Source organism: Pleurodeles waltl, chromosome 4_2, assembly GCF_031143425.1.
Source record: "Pleurodeles waltl isolate 20211129_DDA chromosome 4_2, aPleWal1.hap1.20221129, whole genome shotgun sequence".
NCBI lineage: Eukaryota > Metazoa > Chordata > Amphibia > Caudata > Salamandridae > Pleurodeles > Pleurodeles waltl.
This window is the reverse complement of record NC_090443.1, coordinates 579748612-579774940: the sequence shown is the minus strand read 5'-3', so window position 1 is coordinate 579774940 and position 26329 is coordinate 579748612.

The following is a 26329-nucleotide window of genomic DNA, read 5'->3' as shown; positions in this document are numbered from 1 at the left end:
TTAACATTGATGCTCTCAGGTAGGCCACTGTCTTGCCCCACATACAATCAACAAAACAACAATAGTACTGGCAATAACTTTTAAATAAGACATTGCATAAAATAAGAATTAAAGGTTAACAATATTGTTAAGGCAGGAATCGAGTCTGGATCAGTCCAGGTCCTCCACGTCTTGGGAGGGTGACAGCTCATCATCATCCATCTGGGAAAAGTCCATTGCCTACTCTATGACTTGCAGTGTTTAAAGAACTGCTGCAAGCTTTTAGGTTTGCTGAAAACTCTAGTTTTCCCATCTACAGGCACAAGCAGGTGGGCAGGGTAGAGCATGGCATAGTCCAGGCCTAGTGGTTAGAAATTGTCTCCTCGCCTCCTGCACCTGTGTTTCCCACAATTAGGAGCTAGAAAGATAAAAGCATTCACATCAGTGTAATAAATCTCCTACATATTTCTCCTGTCACATAAGATGTGCACTACACTCAACTCCCATGACATTTTCAACCTTACTTTCAAAGCTCAAGACCAGTCTCAAGGCCAGCTTTTGTCCATCAGTGAATTAGGGAAGTTTCATCTCTGCAACTCTCTCGGGCATTAACATGCCTGACCACTACTTCATGGGTTAAGGGCTACTACAACCACCGCGAATGAGACAATGGCACCTGTTCTTTCCAATCCTCTCAGGGCCAACACCCTGAGTAAATGTGGGCAAATGCTCAAGGCAATGCAGGAGTTTTCAATTGCACAGATACTGTTGTAGACAAAGCTTTCTTAATTACCACTGAGGTAAAACTGTATGATCACGTGTAATGCTTCCCTACCGCTCCAGAAAACATCTGGAACCAGCCACAAACATTTCATATTTTATGTGACTGTCAGAAAAAAAGGATGAGACAGCCCTTACAAGTTATTCTTAGGTCCTACTGAAAGAGACTTCTAGAAGTCCTGCAGATAGCTCATTAGCTCTCCAGTTTCTTAAGTCATTAAAACAGACTTGCTTGTATAAGTCCATCTTGGGCAGTGCAAAGCCTTCCTTTACATGGTGTGGATGCTATAGAAAAGTCTATTTGATTTATTATTTTATCCTGTAGCATCATCCCCTGAAGATGCTACCATAAGGCAATGCTCTCAATGAAATGTAGACATACCTTAGCATACCTTACTTCAGGCCATATTTATACTATGTTTGCATCAAATTAGCGTCATTATTTTTTTTACTCTAATTCGGTGCAAAACTAACTGTATATTTATACTTTGGTGCTAGACACATCTAGCGCAAAATTTTGGGATTTAAAGTCATTTTTTGGAAGTGGAAACCTACCTTGCCTTAATGAGATGCAGGTAGGCAGTCCCATGCAAAAAATGACTCTATGGCCTTAACACCATATTTAGACTCCCGTGCAAAAATGGTGTACGGGAGTGAGGAGGGGTCAAAAAAATGATGCAAAGCTTGCTTTGTCCCGTTTCTTAATCCCTGGCCAGGCCACACAGTAGCCCATGGATGCAGGACTACAAACTGTCTGCTGGCGGTGATGGCTGCTCAGTGGTGGCAGTGGTGCTGCTGCTGGTGGAGCTGGCAGTGGTGGGGGAGGCTCCAGCCCATCCACTGCAGCCTCTGACAGCTGCTCACTGGGGCTGCTACTGCTGGTGGTGGTGCTGGTGGCGATGCTGGCAATGGTGGGGGAGGCTCAAGCCCATCCCCTGCAGCCTCGTACGGCTTCCCACTGGGGCTGCTGCTGCTGGTGGCAGTGCTGGCAGTGGTGGAGGGAGGCTCCAGCACATTCCCTGCAGCCTAGGATGGCTGCACCACCATGGTTTGTGGTGGGGGCTCCGACTGAGTCCCAGCACCAGGCCCCTTGTCTCTACTGCCTGCTATTGCAGGCCCCTTGCCCTTCCTTCCTGCAGCTGGGGCTGCATCCTTGCCCTTTCTTACAGCAGCTGGGGATGAGTCCTTGCCCTTCTTTCCACCAGCTGGGGCTGCCTCCTTGCCCTTCCTTCCAGCAGCTGGGGCTGCCTTCTTGCCCTTCCTTCCTGCAGCTGAGGCTGACTCCTTGCCCCTCCTTGACGCACTTGGGGCAGGCACCCTTTCCATCTGGCTGGCTGGTGGCCGGGATCCTTTCCCACCTGGATTAGCTGAGGACACTACTATGCCCATGGACTAGATGGTTGAGGAGCTTGCCTGGGTTTTGACCACCCTGGCCTGACGTGAGGGACGGGGAGGGAGGGCAAGGGAAGAGGTCAATGTTGGCGAGGAAAAGCTTCTTAGGGGCATTGGCCAGGAAGAGGGAGATAGTTTGGGAGTGGAGGAAGAGGGAGTGGTGGTAGGCGGTGTCAGACTGCTGTGTTTGGGTGCAGGTGCATGGGCTGGATGCTGTTGTGAAGTGGATGGCTGTTAGGTGTCTGAGTGCTTGCGGTTGTGTACTTTGGGAGGAGGGGGCACAGACACAGTGGGAGAGGACACACCGGGACGTGTGCATGGATGTGTGGGTTGTGACTGCCAGTGAGGGAGGTGTGCTGGTGATGGTGGTAATGGATGAGGATGTGGTGCATGCAGGTGTGAGTATAGACGCAACTGGGAGGGAGGTGGAGGACGAAGAGGAGGGGGACACATTGGAGGAAGTGGATGTTGGTATATCTGATTCTGTATGTTGGTTATGTGAGTGCCTGTGGGATGAAGTGTGGTGTTTGTGTTTTCCATGTCTACTTTTGTGTGTTGTCCTGGGTGCCTACTCATCTGCATGTGTGCTTGGGATAGGTTGGGGTTGAGGGGAATGGGATTGGGTGGAGGAAGTTGGAGGGTGGAAACAGGGACAATGGTTGCCGTCAGAGAGAAGGCCAGAGTCTGGATTGATCTCTGTTGGGCCGCCAAGCCAGGGTGAATGCCCTTCAGAAATGCAGTGGACTGTTGAATTTGGGCTGCCTGCCCCTGGATGGCATTCACAATAACCTCGTCACTCAGGGCAGCAGGGCTAACTGGGGCAGGGCCTGAGGTGCCTGGGGAGAAGGCGATGCCCACCCTCCTGGGTGAGCGGGCACAGGAAACTCGCTGAGGGGCTGCTAGGGCGGTGGTGCTGGTACGGGGTGGCGGCTGTACCTGTAGCTGGGGTGGGACAGAGCTTCCAATTGAGGAGGAATCTGTGTCCGAACTGTCCCCTCTAGTCTCTGCCATGGTGCTCCCCTTGCCCTAGTCCCACTGGTGCCCTCACCATCAGTGGATTTGTCCTCCTGGGTCCTGTGGGATGCAGCTCCCTCCGTCGCCGGTGCCTAAGCTCCTCTGTCAGATGATGCTAATGCACATAAGGACAGGGTGGCAAAACAAAAAGGGGGTGGAGAGACAAAGAATACAATTGGTCAATGGCGGCACAAACACCACCGTTGGTGTACACAACACACACAGGAAATAGCCCTACGCATTAGGCAATGCACTACCAGTCACAATGCTAGTCACCAGCCCATGGATAAGGACATCTAATGCAAATTGCAGCATACCTGAAACCCACAGACCCCTGCCCAGTAGTGGATGCCTACTAGCATGGTTGGAGGACTTTGACATCAGAATCCTGCACAACATGGGACCTACTCTGCAATGCCAGGCCTGTCCTAGGGGCAACCACAAGGCCCACACCCCCACCCAGATACCACACCACCAGGTGGAAGTTGGAAATTAGGGCACTGTACTCACCCCTTTGGGGCTGCTGTGATGTCCCCACGTGCCCATCCAGCTCCGGATAGGACACCACCAGTATGCGGGCCATCAGGGGGGTCAGGGTTCGATGGGCACCCACTCCTCGTTGGGAGGCCATCCCCAGCTGGGCCTCCACCGTCTTCCGTACCCAGCGTCTCAGAACCTCCCACTGTTTCCGACAGTGGGTGCTCCACCTGCCGTAGACCCCCATGGTCTGTACCTCCTTGGTGATGGCACAACATATACCCTTCTTTTGATGGGCACTGACCTTCAGGGAAATAGGCACAGGGAAAGGTATTAGTCCGACCGTCCTGCCTGTTACACTTTTGGCCCACCATGCCCCTTCTCATCCCCATTAGCACGGATATGGCCCAGCATGCATGCTCTACCCTTCCCAGGGCCCATCCACCAACCCCCCCTTACATGAGGCCTTCACACACACCACTCCATGCACTCACACCCCATGCATTGTACTCACGGAGTACTCATCTGTTGGTCTGGAGGCCCACACAGCAGTCGGTACTGGGGTAGGACCCCATCCACCAGTCACACCAACTCCGCTGAGGTAAAGGCAGCGGCCCTTTCCCCAGTAACACGAGCCATGGTCGGTTCCAGACACGGGTCACAGCAACACTTGCAGTGTAGGTCCTCTCCTGAAGGTCAGGTAGCAAGTGAGTGCACAGCTAGAAAATGGCAATCACGTCCACGGCGGTGCGTATCGCCACCGCCGGCGTATATCACCATTGGCCACTGGACCCCATAGGGCCCAATAATAACCAATGAGGAGTTGTACGGCGGTTCTCGATTGCCTCCATCAATGGCGCACAACGTCAGTGGAATTACCTCATTCCCACCTGTCCCTCCATACAGGACAGGCAGACGCCATTTCAGCGGGGGGGGTGCAGGCCATGGATCCTAACTGCATCACAGTACACAAATGCACTATTCAGACATCTGCAACAAAATAATGTTACAATCACAATATGCATTGAACTGTATTGGTTAGAATGTAGAGATAATGTAGAGATAATGACCAGTTGCTGACTCTTTTGCCCCATAGATTGCAACCGCTGTGGATGAATGGGAGATGGCGACATCCCCCTGTGTACAGACCCCTGGTGGACTTGGCAACAATGGAGGACAGGCACATTATCCTCACCTATAGACTTGACAGGGCCACAATCACAGAGCTGTGTGCCCAATTGGAGCCTGACCTAATATCTGCTATCCGTCACCCCACCGGGATCCCCCCCTCTTGTGCAAGCCCTATCAGTGCTCCATTTCCTGGCAAGTGGCTCTTTCCAAGTGACAGTGGGCCTGGCAGCAGGAATGTCACAGGCAATGTTCTCTAAACGTGCTGACCAGCATATTGTCTTCCTTGATTAAACACATGTGCAGCTACATCATTTTCCTCCAGGTGGAGGATTTGGCCACAGTGAAAGCTGACTTGGGACATATCACAAACATCTTTGGGGCAATAGATGGAACACATATTGCATGTGTCCCCCTCCCTGGCAAAATGAATAGGTGTTCACTCCATGAATGACCAGATGGTGTGCCTGGCAGACCAGTATATCTCCCACATCAATGCAAAGTATCCTGGGTCTGTGCATGATGCCTTTATCCTGAGGAATAGCAGCATCCCAAATGTGATGCCCCAAATACAGAGGCACAGGGTGTGGCTAACAGGTGAGCCCTTGTTCCCACCCAGTGGATGTTGGTGTATGGGTATGGTGTGGTCCCTAAGGGTGAGTGTGTGGCTAACAGTTGTCCGTCGATATTTGCAGGTGACTCTGGTTACCCCAACCTCTCATGGCTACTGACCCCTGTGAGGAATGCCAGGACAAGATCAGAGGAATTTTACAATGAGGCACATGGGTGAACAAGAAGGATTATAGAAAGGTCCTTCGGCCTCCTGAAGGCCAGGTTTCATTGCCTCTATCTAACAGGTAGATCCCTGTGCTACTCACCCAAGAGGGTCTGCCAGATCATCGTGGCAAACTGTATGTTGCTCAACCTTGCCTTGCATCGCCAGGTGCCTTTTCTGCAGGAGGATGAGGTTGGAGATGGCCGTGTGGAAGCAGTGGATCCTGTGGACAGTGAAGATGAGGAGGCAGAGGATGAGGATGAGGACAACAGAAGTGCAATTATTCGTCAATACTTCAAATGAGACACAGGTAAGACAGTGTTAGTACACATTTCATTGACAGTTTGATGTGTGACATTGTCACTGGCAGGCTGTGTATTCCTACTTCTATGCCCACTCACTGTACCCTTTGGCATCTATTTTTGCAGATGCTGGTGCCCCACTATTGCTCCTAGTGTGGTCAGTGCAGCCAACTACAGGTCTTTCCAATGTAAACATTACTGTACAGTTGAATTGTAATGTTTGAACCTGGTTAAACGAATACATTTTGAAAACATTTGACATACACCATAATTGTATTTTATCATAGTGTGTTTATTGCAGTACTCTGAAAAACGGGGTAGTGGAATGGGCTGGGGTGATGATGGAGGAACGTCCAGGTTAGAGTCCAGTCTATTTGTATCACAGATGCATTGTCCAAGGGGGCATAGGAAGGGGAGCAATGGCAGTTCAAGGTGGACAGGGTGACAGAGTGGGACACAAGGCTGACAATCAGGAGAGTCTCATTTCCTGGCAGGGGTCTAGGCAATAGTCCCTGGCTTCTGCCTGGATCGCAGGGAACGTTTGTGGGGTGGTTCTCCTTCTGCAGGGGGAAGGGTGCTGGTGGCCTGTTGGTCCTGTGGCAGGGCCTCCTGTCCACTAGCAGCAGCGAAGGTGGAGGGCTGTTCAGTGGTTTGGCTAGTGGCGGGGGCCAGGTGGTGTACCACTGCCTCCCTCATACTGTTGGCCATGTCTGCCAGCACCCCTGCAATGGAGACCAGGGTGGTGTTGATGTCCTTCAAGTACTCCCTGATATTCAGGTACTGTCCCTCCTGCAGCCGCATGTTCTCCTGCAACTTGTCCAGAATCTGTCCCAGCGTATACTGGGTATGTAGGTATGCTCCCAGGATCTCGGTGAGTGCCTCCTGGGGGTTCGGTTCCCTGGACCTGTCTTCCCTCTGTCACACAGCAGTCATCCCAGCTTCCCTGTTGCCCTGCGCCTTTGTCCCCTGAACAGTGTGCCCACTGCCACTGACTACAGGTCCATGATTGTCCTGTGTTTGTGGGGTGCCCTGGGGTCCCTGTAGTTGTGGACACACTGCTGATTGACGTATAAGTGACAGAGGTATGGGCCCGCTGGGTGGGTGCTGTGGTGGTGTTTTCTGAGGGGGGAGGCTCTGTGGTGGTGTGAGAGTGTGCCTGGGTAATCGACTGCCTGGAGGTCCCAGATGGGCCAGGTTGGTCATCCAGATCCAGGTGACCAGAGCTGCTGTCATCACTGTGGGCCTCTTCTGTGGGGGGACTGGATGTTTCTGGCACCTCTTCGCCGGTGACATTGGTTGGGTTACTTGTGGGGATGTAAATGAAGTGTTACTGTTTCTATGTGTGACATATTGTGCATGGGTGTGTTGTCCTCTTTGGTTGGATTTGCCCTGGCAGCTATTCCTTGTGTGAGCTGTTATGTGGTGGGCTAGGTGATTCTCTCTAGTGTGCATGCTGTGTTGATATGCGTCCATGCAGGTCTGTGAGGGGTGTCCATACATTGGTATTGCATGCAGGGCTTGGCATTGGGATGAGTGGGTTGTGATGGCGGGGTGTGTGGGGGTGGTGAAGTGATGGGAGTGAGGGTGAGGGTGGGGCATGTGATGGCATGCAGGTAGGGGGTTGGTAGTAATAGAGAGTTGACTTACCAGAGTCCAGTCCCCCTGCTAATCCTGCCAGGCCCTCAGGATGCATGGTTGCCAAGACTTGTTCCTCCCATGTTGTTAGTTGTGTGGGAGGAGGTGGGGGTCCACTGCCAGTCCTCTGTACAGCTAGTTGGTGTCTTGCTGCACTGGAACGTACCTGCCCCCATAGGTCATTCCACCTCTTCCTGATGTCATCCCTTGTTCTGGGGTGCTGACCCAGGTCATTGACCCTGTCCACGATCCTCCACCATAGCTCCATCTTCCTAGCAAAGGATATCTGCTGCATCTGTGATCCAAATAGCTGTGGCTCTAACAGATTTCCTTCACCATGACCCTTAGCTCCTCCTCAGGGAACCTGGGGTGTCGTTGTGGTGCCATGAGTGTGGTGTGAGTAGTGTGGGTTAGGGTGTGTAGGCTGATGTGTTAGGGTGTGTGTTGTGAGGTGCGTGGGTGGTGTATAGATGATGGTGGTATGTGGCTCTGGTTGTGTGGGTGCTCTTGCTGTCTCTCTCTCTCTGTTGGCAATGGTTAATAGTCGTAAGGGGTTGTGGGTAATGTGGATGTGTGTTTTATAGTGGTCTGGTTGTGGTGTGTGTATAGGTGTAAGGTATATGTAGTTTGAATTGACCAATGTAGTGTTGTTTTTTTAGGCTGTGTGTATTTGGAGCACGGCAATATGTACCTCCAATGTTTTACATACATTGAATGTCCGCCACAGTGATTTGTGGATCATAATGTTGTGTGCATTGTCCTCTTGGTGTTACGGTGTGGGTTTGGAGACCACCAGTTTATCACTGACCTTTAGGCTGGCGGACCTGTGTGTGTGGCTGTATAGTGACGGATTGGTATGTGTGTGTCATAAAATGGTTGGCGGATATCTGCGGAGGCAGTGGTATGTTGGCGGCAGTCGGCATGGCGGTAAGTGGGATTTACCACCAATGTCATAATGAGGGCCATTGTGCCTGGCACAGGCATACTGTAGTGCAAAGGGTTGCAGAGTGGCGCAATGCATGCATTGTGCCACCCTGTAAATAAGGTTCAAGGATTTTGGACTCATCAGGCCACATTAATGTAAAAAATAATTATGTTAATGTGGCGCAAGGTTGCGCTAGCGCATTATAAATAGGCCCCTAACAATGTAAAAAAGGCTTAAATACCCCTCACAATAGAAGAATGTTACTTCACGGTTTGCAAACTTGAATCCTTCAATAGTTTTTCTTCAAGAAAATAAATATTTAAAAACACTGCTCGACACAACCACATATTTCCTGCCCTCATTTGAGACCTCCAGTTATAACTATTGTCATCGGCCATGTTCAATCTTTTTTATGCAGCCTATTGAACGGCTTCTCTGTCCCTTATTTAGTGTTTGTGTCCCACTGCATTGACCCCGCTGCTTTGACTCACCTTTTTTCCTTGCTTTTTCTGACTTTCATAGTGCTCTGACATGGCCAGTTGATGACATGTAAGTGTTTTATAAAACACCAGAAATAATAAAACAAGAGACTAACCTGCAATAAAAACATCTTGTCCAAATTCTATGTTTGCTTAATTCAGCATGTCTGTTTTTGCTGCAGTGCTTTTCCAAAGGGGGCTTTCCTTTCATGTTATTTGGACATTTACATTTTTGCTTTCAAAAATTCTTCATAATGAGGTGTTAGAAATTGGGTCTTTGGTTGGCAGTCAGGTTAGCCCCTGTCCAAGCAAGGACCCTCACTCTAGTTAGAGTGAAAGAGAATCACCCTCAGCTAACCCCTGCTTACCCCCTTGGTAGCTCAGCACGAGCACTAGGCTTAACTTCAGAGTGCTAGGTGTAAAGTATTTGTACCAACGCACACAGTAACTTAATGAAACACTACAAAATGACACAACACTGGTTTAGAAAAATAGAAATATTATCTAAACAAAACAAGACCAAAATGAAAAAAATCCACAATACACAAGTCCAGTTATCAATTAAAAAGCAAAAAGAGTCTTCATGTAGTTTTAAACACACACTAACACTGTTAGCGTGAAAATGTACCTTGGGTGCGTCAAAAATAACCCCACTCGGGCAAGTGTGCGTCAAAAAAGGGCTTGCGATGAGTCGATTTCACTCACGAGCGAGACCTTGCATCGTTTCTCCTTTCGTCGGGACACATCGTTTCTTCTCTCTGTGGGAGGGCGATCCGTTCAGCACTCTCGGGTCGGGCAGGCCTTGCGTCGTTTTTACATGCCCACCGGTCTTTGCGTCGGAAATCCAGCCGCACTATGATCCGAAAACCACGCAGCGTGGGTTGCGATCTCACCAGCCTCCGTCAGCGATGCTGTGCGTCGTTTCCCCAGCTCCCTGCGTCAATCTACCAGTCGCATTGCAGGCGACCGTCTATTTTCAGCTACGAAGCCAGCGGTGCGTAGATTTTTCAGCCGCAGATCTGAGTTGTGCCGATCTTTTCCCCGCACAGCGTTCTGTGCGTAGATTTCTTCCTCTTAAGCTGCCAGCTCCTCATTTCAGGGTCCCAGGAACTGGATAGGCACCACAGGGCAGAGTGGGAGTCTCTCCAGAGACTCCAGGTGCTGGAAGAGAGAAGTCTTTGCTGTCCCTGAGACTTCAAACAACAGGAGGCAAGCTCTAAATCAAGCCCTTGGAGATCTTCACAAGATGGAAGGCATACAAAGTCCAGTCTTTGACCTCTTACTCTGGAAGAAGCAGCAACTACAGGATAACTCCAAAAAGCACAGTCACAGGCAGGGCAGCTCTTCTTCCTCAGCTCTTCAGCTCTTCTCCAGGCAGAGGTTCCTCTTGGTTTCCAGAAGTGCTCTAAAGTCTGTGGTTTTGGGTGCCCTTCTTGTACCCAGTTTCTCCTTTGAAGTAGACCTACTTCAAAACAAAGTCTCTCTTGAATGTGAAATCCTGCCTTGCCCATGCCAGGCCCCAGACACACACCAGGAGTTTGGAGACTGCATTGTGTGAGGGCAGGCACAGCCCTTTCCGGTGTGAGTGGCCACTCCTCCACTCCCTCCTAGCACAGATGGCTCATCAAGAAATGCAGACTACACCCCAGCTCCCTTTGTGTCACTGTCTAGTGCGAGGTGCAACCAGCCCAACTGTCAAACTGACATAGACAGGGAATCCACAAACAGGCAGAGTCACAGAAATGATATAAGGAAGAAAACGCTCACTTTCTAAAAGTGGCATTTTCAAACACACAATATTAAAATCAACTTTACTAAAAGATGTATTTTTAAATTGTGAGCTCAGAGACCCAAACTCCACATGTCTATCCACTCCCAAAGGTAATCTACACTTTAATCATATTTAAAGGTAGCCCCCATGTTAACCTATGAGAGGGACAGGCCTTGCAACAGTGACAAACAAATTTAGCAATATTTCACTGTTAGGACATATAAAACACATTACTATATATCCTACCTTAACCATACACTGCACCCTGCCTTCGGGGCTACCCAGGGCCTACCTTAGGAGTGCCTCACATGTACGAAAAGGGAAGGTTCAGGCCTGGCAAGTGGGTACACTTGCCAAGTCGAATTTGCAGTTAAAAACTGCACACACAGACTCTGCAGTGGCAGGTCTAAGACATGATTGCAGAGCTACTTTTGTGGGTGGCACAACCAGTGCTACAGGCCCCCTAGTAGCACTGGGCATCTCTAACGCACTGTACTAGGGACTTACTAATAAATCAAATATGCCAATCATGGATAAGCCAATTACATACTCATTTTGTAAAGGAGCACTTGCACTTTAGCACTGCTTAGCAGTGGTAAAGTGTCCAGAGAAACAAAAACAGCAAAAACAGAGTCCAGCACACATCAACAACCTGGGAAACAGAGGCAAAAAGTTAAGGGAAACCACGCCAAGGATGAAAAGTCCAACATGAGATAACTATGGTGCTATTGTCATTTAATTCTAATGCTTTAATGCAGAGAGTTTATAATATGTTGTGATTTCAATGCTATTCATTAACATGATTGGAATATTTCAAATTAGTAACATATGCAAAAACAAGCTAGAAATAGTCATAGGGTTCACAACAACAAAGTAGTCTGAGTAAGACGTAGTTGACAAATTGTAAAAGAGATTCAGAAGTATGCTAATGTACCAGTATCTAAGGTAGATTTCTTTACAACTAGATTTGTTCTTGATTCTAACCTGTCCATTAGGATATTATGTCACATTTGTATCAGTATGTTTTTCCTACCAGATTGTTGCTTAGTGGAAGATTAATACTCAGCAAATGGTATCATGAGGTGTGCCCAGATAGCAATGTAAAATAATGTTCTGGCCAACAAGGATTTTTTTTAGGAAGGATTAAAGTGCTTACTCACAATTGTTACGGACGATACAAATTTATCAGATCACACAAAACATGGACACCTTTAAGGCCACTTCTTGTGAAGAAAGGGGCATATGTATATGTGTTTTGAACTGAATTTGCATCATTTTTTTCTGACGCAAATTCAGTGCAAAATTAACTCCATATTTATTCTTTGGTGCTAGACCCGTCTAGCGCCAAAGTTTAAGAGTTAAACTCATTTTTTGGACATGGAAACCAACCTTGAACAAATGAGATGCAAAGTAGGCGTTCCCATGCAAAAAAATGACTCTATAGCCTTAGCGCCATATTTATCCCCCATGCCAAAATCATGCACAGGGGAGGAGGGGTCACATAATGGTGCAACGCTTGCTTTGCACCATTATTTAATGCCTGCCTCAGAGCAGGCGTTAGGGGACCTGTGGGCATGTTTCCATTGTCAGAGACCATGGAAAGAGCCCACAGGTGCCCTTCTCTGGCTCAGGGACACCCCCACCTACACCAGAGGGACACCACAGGAAGGGGGACCCATCCCAGGTAAGTCCTGATAAGTAGTTTGTATATATATTTATTTTCCCTCTCAGGGGCCCTAACTTTGGCCCCCTGCGTGGCACTGTGTCCAATGGCCATGCCCAGGGGGCTTAAGTCCCACGGGCATGGCCATTGGGCTGGGGGGCATGACTCCTGTCTTTACTTAGACAGGAGCCATGTCCATGGGGGTTGTGCGTCTAACAATGGCGCTAGTCAGGTTAGAGTCATTATTTTGACTCTAACCTGACTAGCACCATTGGTTGATGCACAACCTCCAGTTTTCCATACGCCTCCCACACCCAGTTAGCATAATGTATTTTGACGCTAACGTAGCCTTAGTGTTTGATTGCGCCATTCCTCAAATATGGCGCCCGGCTGGTGCTCTGGAATGACGCTAGCCGGTACTATACTTTTTGACACAATCCTGCGCTAACACAGGTTTGCGTCAAAAAGTATAAATCAGGGCAAAGTGTTTTTTTCAGGACTGACTCGTTCAAATCTAATAGACAAGACTTGTACCACCTTAAGAAATTGGAACAAGTAAATTGAAAGACTTGTTTTGTTAAAGGTTCACAAAAGCTGTGTAAATGCCAAATCTTAGCATAGAATTATTGTAGTCAGAAGGAATTGATAAGCGCACAAACTATGACCAGCCGGTTTGAAGGAAAATTAGGTCTAGTACAATTTTGATTTAATTTATAGAGAGCCATTCACTTGTCTATTTGCTAAGAATTTGAAATCAGTTAGTATGTTTTTTAGCCACATTATCAGAAGCTATATCTACCTTTCAAGGTGATCAAAGTATTAATTATTTTCAATTGGTAAAGAAAGTGCTGCTGGCAGATTATTAGCTGCTGTAACAAGAGTTTTATAGACACTGCAAAAACTCTAGTAAAAAATGATTTGACCATATATTAGTCAGGATTCAGGACTCATTTGATCAAGCATTTAGGTGAGTTTTTTAAAATCTTCTAAAATTCAAATTCTTACAGGCATATACTATAATTAATCTACTGATTGATAGGGGATTTACCACCATACACTAAGCCCTTTTTGAACATTTGGTCCAGATCACTGACACAATTTTGTAGTAAACAATATCGGTGACAAAACATATTGTGTCAAAAATATTGCTTATCACAATATCGTGCTCCTATACTTATAATGGTAAGTACATAGATATCGGAAAGATATAATTGACACCAGTAGTGTCAAAAAAATGCCAAAAATATAATTGTTTTACCATAAAAAAACATTAAAATAGTTAGTATTAAATATTCATTATAAAAATGAATTATAATGTAAATTAAATATATTCTACTAATATGTAATACTCGATATATATATATATATATATATATATATATATATATATATATATATATATATATACATACACATTTAAGTGCATACCTATATGAACAAACACACACATAGGTGTGTGTGTGTCTGTATTTGTATAAATATATTGTTAGACCTGACAGCCTTAGGGTGGACTCCCTTAACTTTTCCACTGCTTCCCTCCATTTTTCTGATCTAATTCCAACTGTATTTAGGACTCTGTGCACTTTACCACTGCTAACCAGTGCTAAAATGCTTGTGCGCTCTCCTTCAAATATGGTAAGTTTGGCACAAACCCAATTGGCATATTTAATTTACATACAAGGCCCCAGTAAAATGCACAACATGTGCCCAGAGCCTAAAAACTAAAACTATTGGTGGACTTGCAGCACTGCTTGTGCCACCTACATACGTAGCCCCTTAACCATGTCTCAGGTCTGCCATTGCAAGGCCTCTGAGTGCAGTTTCACTGCCACTTCGACTTGGCATTTAAAACTAGATGCCAAACCTTAAACTTTATTTTTATTATATAAGTCACCCCTAAGGTACGTCCTTGGTAGCTAGCTCATAGGGCAGGGGGCTATGCAAATAAAAGGCAGGACATGAACCTATAAGTTTTACATGTCCAGGTAGTGAAAAACTCCCAAAGTCATTTTTCACTATTGTGCAGCCTGCTCCACTCATATTGAGAATCCCCTTATATACTTTAAAGTGATAATTTCTGATCTGAAAAGAGTGGTATTGTCAAGTTTGGTATGTTTGTAATGGTAGTGAGAAATCCTGCTAGCTGATGAAGGTGGATTTAACATAACTATTTGAAAAAGTAGGCATTTCTCTGCTCTTTCTCCTCTCTGTGCCTTACAGCCTGTCTCCACTCCATGCCCGGTCTGTACTAGGTGACAGCTCCCCTTGTGCAATCCATCCAGACAGCCATAAACACTGACACTGTGCTGCATCTTCAGTCATCTGCATACTGATAGGTCTTCCTGGGTGGAAAGCGTAGAGGGGCTCTCACTTACACTTCAAAGACTAGTGTCCTGACCGTACACAAAGGACTAATAACCCCCACATATCTCCTGGCGGATAAGACTGAGCTGAAAGGGGAACTGGTGCACTTCAAAACCACTCTTTGAAGTCCACCTCACATCAAAGGCACATTTGGGTATAAGTACTGGGGCCCTGACCCCCTCAAATCAGACTCTTCTAGACCTCCAGATAGACTCTGTCAGAAGGACTGTGGTGCTGCTCAAAGGACTCAACTGGACTGCATGTTCTGGAAGGACTGTTTTTTTTTCTTGTTGCCCTACTGCCTGCTGCTCCATGAATCTGCTGGAAGGACTCTGCTTTCCCACCACAAGTGATGTCCAGGAGCTTGTTAGCTTGCCTTCTGTTCCCAAGTCTCAGGGACATCAGCCTTGAACCACCTGCACCTGTTATCTACAAGCTGTGATTCTGCCCTGCCTTGGAAGTGGGACTAAGGTGCTCTATCTTCTCTGCTGTTCATTGTAACTGAAGCAAAGCAACAGAAAGCCTTGCCCCGCAGCTGCCAGTCTCACTGGACTCAACACTAAGTGTCACAAAAGCCTGCAAAGCCTAATCGCCCATCCAGCCCATCAGAACCCACCCACAGCGATATCAAGCCTCGCAAAGCCTCCCTGCACAGCTTCCTGGGATCAACACAAGTGACTGCAAGCCCTGAAAAGCCTCACCGCACAGCTTCTCCAAATCAAAGCTTGGCAATGCGAAGCCTTGCAAAGCAATGCTGCACAGACCACACACTAAGATTTAAGGTACTGTGTTCAGTGTGCTGAAATCAGTCCTTGTAGTTGGCCCATTCTCCATTGTGGTTGGCCTTAACTTATGACTTTGTCCCAGTCCTGTGGGACCAGATAATCACAGTTGGCACTCTGCAGTATTTTCACCTGAATCTTTAAATATGCATATCTGGGGATCAACGTATTGGATTTGTGTCATTTTGGTTTTGTTTTATCTATAAAATCATAATCTAGTTTTCTAACCAGATGTGGTGTGTTTTTGTATGTTTTCACTGTGTTGCTGTATAAGTTAGTGCACAAATACTTTGCACATTGCTTTCTAAGCCTTCCTTCTCTGTGCCATTGTACTGGAGGGTGACCACAGGATAATTAAGGTTGTGTTTTGACTTACCATGACTAGGATTATGTCCCTACTTGGCAAAGTGCATAACTCTGTCGACTGGAGACCCAAGTGCTAAACTAATAATACAGTGTAACATAATTATTAAAATGTAACCTTTATATTATATTTATTTTTTAGTATTTAAAATTTTTGATTAAGAAAATATATATAGGTAAATAATTTAAGAGTCATATATTTAAAGTATTCATAAATTAAGATAATGCAAAATAATTACGTTACTATATATAATAATGTACATACACAATAAATCCAAACATATCAACAATTTCATTAAAAATATATTAGTTAATGTAGATAATAATAAAAATAATACAAATTGAGTAATCCAAAAAACACATTTACAGAAAATACTGTTACTATTCAAATAAATGTACAAATAAAAACAAATTATATAAAATATAGAAATGAAACAAATAATGCTATAACATCTATGTAGACAATATTATATGAACCAGTGGAGTGTAAGAATATTAACTATACAATTCCCACTCCAATTTGTGCAGCAGTAAAGAAAGTGTTGAACTTCAGAGGGTTAGATTTACTATTCCTACTCCATTCACCACAGTAATTGGGAAAGTTTTGATCTTTGGAGGAGTTACATTTACTCTTCCTACTACAATCGGTGCAACAGTCGGAAAACTGTTGGACATCTGAGGGGTGAAATTTTCTATTTCCTATTCCCACTCTAGTCCAAACATCAGTAGGAAAAGTGTTGGACTTTGGTGGGTTACATTTGCTATTCCCACTCCAAACAGTGCAACAGTAGGGAACGTAATAGACTTCAGAGTGGTAAAATATACTATTACCCCTCCAATCTGTGCAATAAAAGGTAAAGCATTAGACTTTGGAGCAGTGAAATTTATGATTCCCACTCTAAATGGCACAAAAGTTGGGAAAGTGATAGACTTTGAAGGGGTAAGCTTTATTATTCCCACTCCAGTCAATGCAACAGTAGGGAAACAATGGATTTTGGAGGGGTGAAATTTAGGATTTCCACTCCAAACAGTGCAACAGCAGGAAAAGTGTTAAATGTGAAGAGATTAATTTTACTGTTCCTACTGCAGTGTATAGTCAGTGTAGTCAGAATAGAGGAAATGACTGACTTTAAAACTGTAATATGTATTAAAATATTAAAAACAATTATTCAATGTATATAATTACTATTCAATAAAAGATTATCAATTAATAAATAATTTTTATTCAATTATTATTTAACTTCCCAACCTGTAACCCAACAAACCTAGCAGTCAGAACCTAAAAAATAAATTAAAATACCTGTTCCATAACATACGTATTTAAAGTAAATTAAATAATGAATTAATAATTATTAATTAAGAACTAGTTGTTGATGAATTTTTACTTGATTAACTTCCCACCCTAGACTACTACAAACCTATCATCCCACAACTAAAATAAAATGGAATTAAATAAGTATGCCACCATTTACATATTTAAAATTCCATTAAATAATTAATTTACAAATAATAATTAATAGTTAATTTATTGTTACTTAATTAACTCCCTGCCCTGTACCGCCACAAACCAAGCATCCTGCATCTAAAACATAAGTAAAATAAATCCTTATTACACATTTTACAGAAGTAAAAATCAATTAAATATAATTACTATACTATTAATAATTAATTGTTGATTAATCATTATTTAACTTCCGACCATGCACACCCACAAACCTAGTAGCCCACAAATAACCTATAACAAAATTAAATTAGCATTACCGTAATTGCATAATAAATACCAATCATATAATAAAAAAATATTTATATATTAGATAATTCTTAGTATTACCAAATTACCTTCCCACCCTATCCTCATACAAGCCTAAAAACCCACTAAGACAATATAAATGCTATTAAAAATTATTAAAAATTGTCTAAATTCCTTAAAATTACAAGGTATGTTTTAAAAATTGATGTAATTAATAAAATGTATATGAACACATACAATTAATATATAAACTTTAAAATAATTACACATCAATATTGTTAGCCACTACATTAGTGGAAACGATATCAAGAACATCAATATTTTTCACAACAATAATACTTAACTCAAAAAATTATATTCTTGACAACAGTATTTGTGCCTCACGATATTCGTGTGTCATGCTATTTAATTTCTGATATTTCTGTCTCCGAAAATTATAAATCGATAATTTGTTCAAACACCTTTGGGACTGACTGTGCTTATGTCTACATAACCTTTTCTAACCCTTTTTTACCACAAAATGTTTCTCCTTTTTCCATACATGTGGGAGATGGTAAAGGTATCCAGGGTTTGTGATTTAGCCAGAGGGCGCCTGAGAAAAAATGCCGAAACACTTCAGCTTGTTTTCAGAAAATAGAAAAAAGGGCAGTACAAGAACTTTTGTCTGGATTTCTCTAAGTGGTAAAAGTTTTTCTATTGGTGGTTTTGACCTCCTTGTAATATGTGGATGAACCAGTGGCTTAATAAAACAAGGCACACATTTCTGAAAACTGTACAACATTACCCAAATAAATTAATCTTTGAAATACAAACAAGGGAATGTAAATGAGGAAAAAAGAAACTGGTAACGAGGTGATTATTGGTAGGTATTTACGTTGAGGGCCCATCTACATCTTTATCTGCCAGGCTCATCTGTTGTGAAGCTGTAAAATGTTTGCAGTGTGCCCAAAAATCCTTGATATGCATAGCCAGCAATTGAGTAATGGCATACAATACATTTGTATTGTATATTGATCATGCATCCCTTGATACTGGGTATGCTGAGTATACACACAAGCTGTGCCTTGTTGAACTGTATTCAGTAATGTGGGTTTAGGAGCAGAAATCGTACTTACCGTTCTGAAGTTTGCTTTACCATTAAGAAGGGAGTTTTTAGGTGCTTTTGTGGAGAGTAGCTTAAAATACGAAGCCCGAAACGTGGCAAAATCAATAATTGGTAGCAAGTAGCCTATTGTCCCAGACAGGAAAGAGCAAAAACAGAAAACATGTGAAGGCAGGAAAAGATGTGTGGGGAAAGCTACATGCTTTAAACCATGATAGCTGAAGTATTTCGAGCAGGTGGACTGCCACCAAGAGCAACCAGCTAGTTAGTTATGCACCTGGAAATTTACCTTGTTATCATTTCAATGGACCGAACTAAAGTATCATAACAAGAATCATCTGGAAATATAAAATTTAAGAAAATAAAACACAATTTTTTCGAATTTGCGTGAAGGAAAACTTTGGGATCTGTTTGTACCATCCAGCATTCCCACAATGTTCCTATAATTTAAAGTGTGGATGTGTTTCCCTACATTGGCAGTCATCCCTTTCTTAGACTGTCCACAACCTACCCATTATACAGATATTTCCTCTCGTGAGAAATTGCACCATGTTGGTATATTTTGTCCCGAGTAAATTCAGTTATGACTGTGAACTTGCTTAATGCATAACAAACATGAATTTAAACTCGTAAATTAAAGCATTTTTGCAATTGGGTTTGACAAAGGTGGACCAGCAAGTTTTTGTAATGAGACCTCTTATAATTCAAATGTATGCCCATTCGCTTCTTCACTTGTGCCTTCACTATTCTCAGGTTTAGATTCTGTTACATCCTTACCTTTAAGACTTGCCCTGACATATCTTTGTGAGCGGCACTACATCGAAAATCTACTTTCATTCCAAATAGCATAAGAAACATAAAGGTTCTAGTTCCAGACCCCTTTTTGAGGTATATAAAAAGTATGACTTAGGGATATATATCAAGTACCAAGTACCAAACAAACATAATCATCCATTCATCCTTAATGATTTACTTTCTGTGAAAAAATATTTGAAAACGTGTAAGCAGTTATTCAATTTGGTGTAAAGAAGTCATGCGATTTTTGTGCCTGTGGTTTGAATCAAGGCTGTCACGCTTAAGTAGCTCTTGGCTTCAGGATGTATTGCGTGCTATATGTTTAACATTCATGTATTCAGCTGTATTACCGAGAAAATGTGAGAGAACTCAATTGAGTATGACATTGAGTGCAACCAGGCATACCAACACAAGACCGTAAACAGAAACAGATTTCATTCCAGTGGGACTGAGCATCTTCTGATTCCATGGGCATCAACTTTGCAACATATTGGCACATTAGTATATATAAAAAATACTTAATGCTTACATTGTGAGATCATTTTTCTATGTTCAGGGTGGATACTCCACTTTGGTAGCAGGATAAAGACTATAAAATATATCAAGCAAATCGGAAGAAGCTCCTATTTATTAATAAAATGTAAACAAAGAAAAATAGTGCACTGTGTACTCGGCTGTATTTCCAAAGCATACGGAACATAGCTTAGGGCAGTGTAACAGAAATAACATTGGCTCAAAATCTCACCAAATCTCATTAAATATAAAGGTAATACATTCTATGAAATAAAACACCTCTTCTACATTACAAGGAAATTACGAATTACCTAAAGGTTCGGTGACTATAAAAAAAATGAGACGATATACTGAGTTCCTTTAAAAGGTCACAAAACTTGCAATTTCGTTTTTAGGTTTGATACAGCCAAACGTTTTGTGATTGGTCAAAAGGAAATGCACAGAGAAGGGCTTGTGATCTACCTTCTTCTGCCTTTAGATTTATAAACATTTTGTGTTAGGTTTACTTTACTTTAACACATATCCCATAGAAGGTGTTAGGTTGGTATTTACAATGCAATGCACATCAATATTTGTGTTAGATTGTAACCCAAAGTAAAACAAATCAGTGCATTGCTCTGCCTTATGTTACTTTGTGCCAAGGAGACATTTAATGGGTGGTGCATGGATGTTCCAATTCCTTCGCCCATGGATTTCGATGCAAATCCATATCTACACCGACTTTGTGTCAACATCATGTGCCTCTCTGAAGCTCAAGAGGAATTTGCTTTCAGCATAGTTTCTGTGCAGGAAAGGGTCCCTTCCTACTCAAAAACTATGCTGATCACAATGCAGACACCCTTGCACTATTGAGCAAGGTTGTCTGCATTGGCTTATTGCAACATAAAGTGCATCAGCACAGAGAGGGTGCAAAACAGTACCTCATTGTTGCTCAAATATGAATTCACCTTGAAAAAACACAAAAGACAAGAGCAGTTGGGCAAAACAGGAACAGATGGGTTAATTAAATACTACGGGTGGGAGAACCGTTACAGAAATGGGGTCTGAGGGCTTGCTCAAAGTACAATTGATGTGAGCGGTGTTTTGAAAATGTCTCTAGGCATCATAAAACAAGTTTGGCATTCCTTTTTAGGTAAGTAATGTGGGCCTCTGCCTTGGAGTCATAAATAAGGTCTGTGATAACAAATGCAGTTGGGTCTCAACCTGGCGTGGACATAATGAGGCCAGTGGGCACGTGTCCAGGTGTCCAGCATGAGGGGCAAACGATCGCTGCGTGTTACTGTTGTTGTGTAGACATTTTAGTTATAGTTCCATGCATGTTGTTTTAACACACTAGGCTGCTGTGCACTTTAGCCTAGATATATTTTATTCAGCTTCACATTATTATTATTACAATAACCATTTTTACGGTCTTGTTTTATTTTCATCTGTCTTACTGTTTTTGCCTAGGCCAGCACTCTGTTCTCAAACAAGACATTCTTGATCACTCTGTGCTTCATTCAAGGCTGCATTTCGGTGCACTGCCGGTGAACGTGGCAGAAGTTTATTCTCCAACATTCGTAGAAAATACAAATCCTTACGTAGGGACATTTTCTCAGAACATCAGCTGTGTTGTTATGTAAACACTTCTCTGTCCCTTACAAGTTAAAGGGAGATTCCAGCCAGGGAACCACAACTGTATGCTGATTGCTGAATGCTTCGATACAGATGCTAACGTGGACCACAGGCCTTTGCTAAGGTATGGGGGTTGATGTCTTTCCAGGGGAACCTGAAAGGCAGAACTGGAGGTTAACATGCTGTGCTCAAATTATAACTTCGATAGGAAATAGTCAATCGATCATAGTGACAATATGATAGCGTCGTTTTTATGCTTTACTCTTCTCGTCACAATCTTAGTACTGTCATGTTGTGTCATCCTGATTATTGCACCTCATGCTTTGCTATCTAAGATGCAATAATTTTATTAAACTCATTATTGAGACATATACTGCCTCGGTTTGTCATTTATATGTGAGACTGAATTTTAAATGAGAGAACAGGATACGACCTGAGTGACCATGACTTCCCTGAGAAGCCTAGTAACTCATGTGCTCGGCTGCTCGATCATCACTACCCTTTGGTAGAGATGAGGCACTGCTAGTTAACCAGAGCAAAACCCGGATTAGAGCAATAGGTGCCACCCGCAGTGGGTAAGACTCAGTCTCCCACACCGCAAACGATTCTGCTGCTCAAAATCCAGTAGTCTTATTAGAATAATGAGAGCCTAAGCAACACATTGTGCACTGTGTTCTGATTGGCTGAGGGTTCCTAACTTCATGTGGCATCTGGCTTTATGGTGTTTTGGGAACTCGCCCACCCCTGCTGCAATGTGTGTTTTATTGGGGCCAATCTCCTTGGACCACTGTGGTGTTGCTGCACCTATCTGTGGGATTGATCTGAGTTTCCTGTTTGAGCGTTTGTCTGCTGGCTATGTTTCACTCCACCTGTGACCTGTCAATCAGTAACCTCAAGCCTAGGTCTCAGAGCCTGTCTGACCAAGTATTTATGGGACTGGGTTGATGGAGAGTTCATGACGGGCAAATTTGACAATAGTGGTACAATTCTGTTTTTATACATCAATGTGTCATTGTGAACATTCAATAATAAAATTCTTCCCTTTCGTGGATTTTTCAACTACACTATCTAATCCATACTTCATGACAATCTTATTATTTGGGGTTTGTTGTTCGTCAGTTTCGACTCTTACTGCTTCCCTGGTTACTTGCATTCTGCCCAATTTGAGGACTGCATTTTTACAGCACGAAAACCAACATGCAGGAAATTGCACAAAAACAATAATGTTAGAAATGGGGTTTTTGGTTGGCGTCAGGTTACCCTCTGTCCAAGCAAGAACCCTCACTCTAGTCAGGGTAAGTCACACACAATCCAAATTATCCTGGGCCCACCCTCTGGTACCTTGGCACGAGCCGTCAGGCTTAACTTAGAAGGCAATGTGTAAAGCATTTGTGCAATAAATCATACAATAACATAATATAGCATCACAAAAATACACCACACAGTGTTTAGAAAAATATATAATATTTATTTGGGTATTTGCAGGTCAAAACGATCAAAGATGCAATGTGAAATTGTAGAGATATCACTGAAAAGTGATGTAAAGTGTCTTCAGTCTTTAAAAAGCAAAGTCTCTTTCAAGCACAAAGTACCTGGTTTAAAGTGGAAAATCTCCGCAAAGAGCCAAAGAATAAGAGATACGTGGAAAAATGGTGTGTGCGTCGATTTCTCCCCTGCACACACGGACTTGTGTCGTTATTTTTCACGCGAGGAAGTTGTGTGTCGTTTTCCGGCGCACAGACAGTCTCTCTCTGTGGTTCGCGGGATTACCAGATGTCCTGGGGTCTGTGCGTGGAATCCTAGGCTTGTTTTCCGGCTGAGCGTCGTTCCGGTGGGCTGTGCGTGGAATCTTCTCCCTCACTGCAGGGGTCGCGTCGATTTCCTTTCTGGAGTCGGGCGGCGTTGTTCAGACGAGGCTGTGTGTCGAAGTTCCGGTCGCACCGCAGGCATCACGTCAAGCGGCGTCTTTCCGTATCAGCGTGCAGTGAATTTTTCACCGCGGAGCAAGCTGTGCATCGAATTTTTCAGCGCACGAGGCGTCCAAATGAAAAAGAGAAGTCTTTTTGGTCCTGAGACTTCAGGGAACAGGAGGCAAGCTCTATCCAAGCCCTTGGAGAGCACTTCAGCAGCAAGGCAAGAGTTCAGCAAGGCAGCAGGGCAACAGCAAGGCAGCAGTCCTTTGTAGAAAGCAGACAGGCGAGTCCTTTAGTCAGCCAGGCAGTTCTTCTTGACAGGATGCAGGTTCTGGTTCAGGTTTCTTCTCCAGCAAGTGTCTGATGAGGTAGGGCAGAGGCCCTGTTTAATACCCAAATGTGCCTTTGAAGTGGGGGAGACTTCAAAGAGTGGCTAAGAAGTGCACCAAGTCCCCTTTCAGTTCTATCCTGTCTGCCAGGGTCCCAGTAGGGGGTATGGCAGTCCTTTGTGTGAGAGCAGGCCCTCCAACCTCCCAGCCCAGGAAGACCCATTCAAAATGCAGATGTATGCAAGTGAGGCTGAGTACCCTGTGTTTTGGGTGTGTCTGAGTGAATGCACAAGGAGCTGTCAACTAAACCTAGCCAGACGTGGATTGAAAGGCACAGAAAGATTTAAGTGCAGAGAAATGCTCACTTTCTAAAAGTGGCATTTCTGAAATAGTAACATTAAATCCAACTTCACCAGTCAGCAGAATTTTGTATTACCATTCTGGCCATACTAAATATGACCTTCCTGCTCCTTTCAGATCAGCAGCTGCCACTTCAACAATGTATGAGGGCAGCCCCAATGTTAGCCTATGAAGGGATCAGGCCTCACAGTAGTGTAAAAACAAATTAGGAGTTTTACACTACCAGGACATATACACCACACAGGTACATGTCCTGCCTTTTACCCACACAGCACCCTGCTCTAGGGGTTACCTAGGGCACACATTAGGGGTGACTTATATGTAGAAAAAGGGGAGTTTTAGGCTTGGCAAGTACTTTTAAATGCCAAGTAAAAGTGGCAGTGAAACTGCACACACAGGCCTTGCAATGGCAGGCCTGAGACAACGTTAAGGGGCTACTGAAGTGGGTGGCACAACCAGTGCTGCAGGCCCACTAGTAGCATGTAATCTACAGGCCCTAGGCACATATAGTGCACTCTACTAGAGTCTTACAAGTAAATTAAATAGCCAATCAGGGATAAAGCAATCAACAGTCCAATTTACACAGAGAACATATGCACTTTAGCATTGGTTAGCAGCGGTAAAGTGCCCAGAGTTCAAAAGCCAACAACAACAGGTCAGAAAAAATAGGAGGAAGGAGGCAAAAAGTTTGGGGATGACCCTGTCAAAAAGCCAGGTCCAACATGACCCCCCACCAGCCTAAAGCCAGGGGAGAAAAATCACTATCCTGATGTACTTCCCTGTTTGAGGCGACAGAACAAGGACCCAGGCCCACAACAGCAGGGGCATGCTCCAGTTCTTCGCCTTCCTGAATCTAATTGGATCCCCCTGTCCATATTCTCAGGGCCCACTAAGCCAACCCATGGGGAACCTTTCTCCTTCCCTGCGGATACCATCTGTGCAGCACCTAACCTTACTTTGCTCACAGATGTATCCCAGGAGCAGGATAGTGCCACCAGGACCAACACAGTGGGGTTGCCCACTCTACCCCCGGGGTGTGACTCTTGTCCCCTCCCCAGGGATAACTCTGTCCACCTGGACAGCAAGCCACAGTGGTTACTGACAGCTGTCAGGGATGAGAGCCAGGCCCCAGGCCTCTCAAAGCTCTCCAACCACTGTGGCTGTGAAGAGTGGGGGGCGGTAGCCCCAGGTGCTAGGGAGCCTTTAACCACTCTCCCTTCCACCAGATCAGGGATGACAGTCTGAACCTGGTCCTCCCCTCTGGGGCCCTGTACCCTCCCTCCTGGAGCCGTAACCCCAGAGTCCAACATGGTCAGGGTGCTTATAGAAGCCGCCCTGCACCATTTCTCCACCAGTGCAGGGCTATCAACCTGCACTGGCCCTCCAACCTGGGGTCTGTACCTTCAGGTTGGACTAGGGCCTGGGGTGAGGCTTCCCTCCCCCTTCCCTCCCTTTTGGGGTCCAGCACCCTCCAACTAGGAGTGGCCTCCTCAGAAGACAACATAGTAGGGGCACTGTTATCAGTAGCCCCTCCCTCCAGGTCCAGGGGGACACCCTGAACCTGATCTTCCAGCCCAGGGTCTGTACCCTCAGACTGGATCACTGCCTGGCAAACCAGGACTTTCTGGGGGGTACACCTACCCCCCACCAGGTCAGAGTTTAACCTCTGAACATGGTCATCCAACCCAGAGTCACCACCCTGAGGTTGAACAATTGCCTGGCACGCCAGGACTTCCGGGCGGGCACACTGACCACCCACCAGGCCAGAGTTTAACCCCTGAACCTGGTCATCCAACCCAGAGTCACCACCCTGAGGATGAACAATTGCCTGGCACGCCAGGACTTCTTGGGGGGCACACTGACCCCCCACCAGGTCAGAGTTTAACCTCTGAGCCTGGCCATCCAACCCAGAGTCACCACCCTGAGGTTGAACAGTTGCCTGGCACACCAGGACTTCTTGGGGGGCACCCTGACCCCCCACCAGGCCAGATTTTAACTCCTGAACCTGGTCATCCAACCCAGAGTCACCACCCTGAGGTTGAACAATTGCCTGGCACGCCAGGACTTCCTGGGGGGCACGCTCACCCCCCACAAGGGACACACCGTCCCCAAGGGCTACACAAG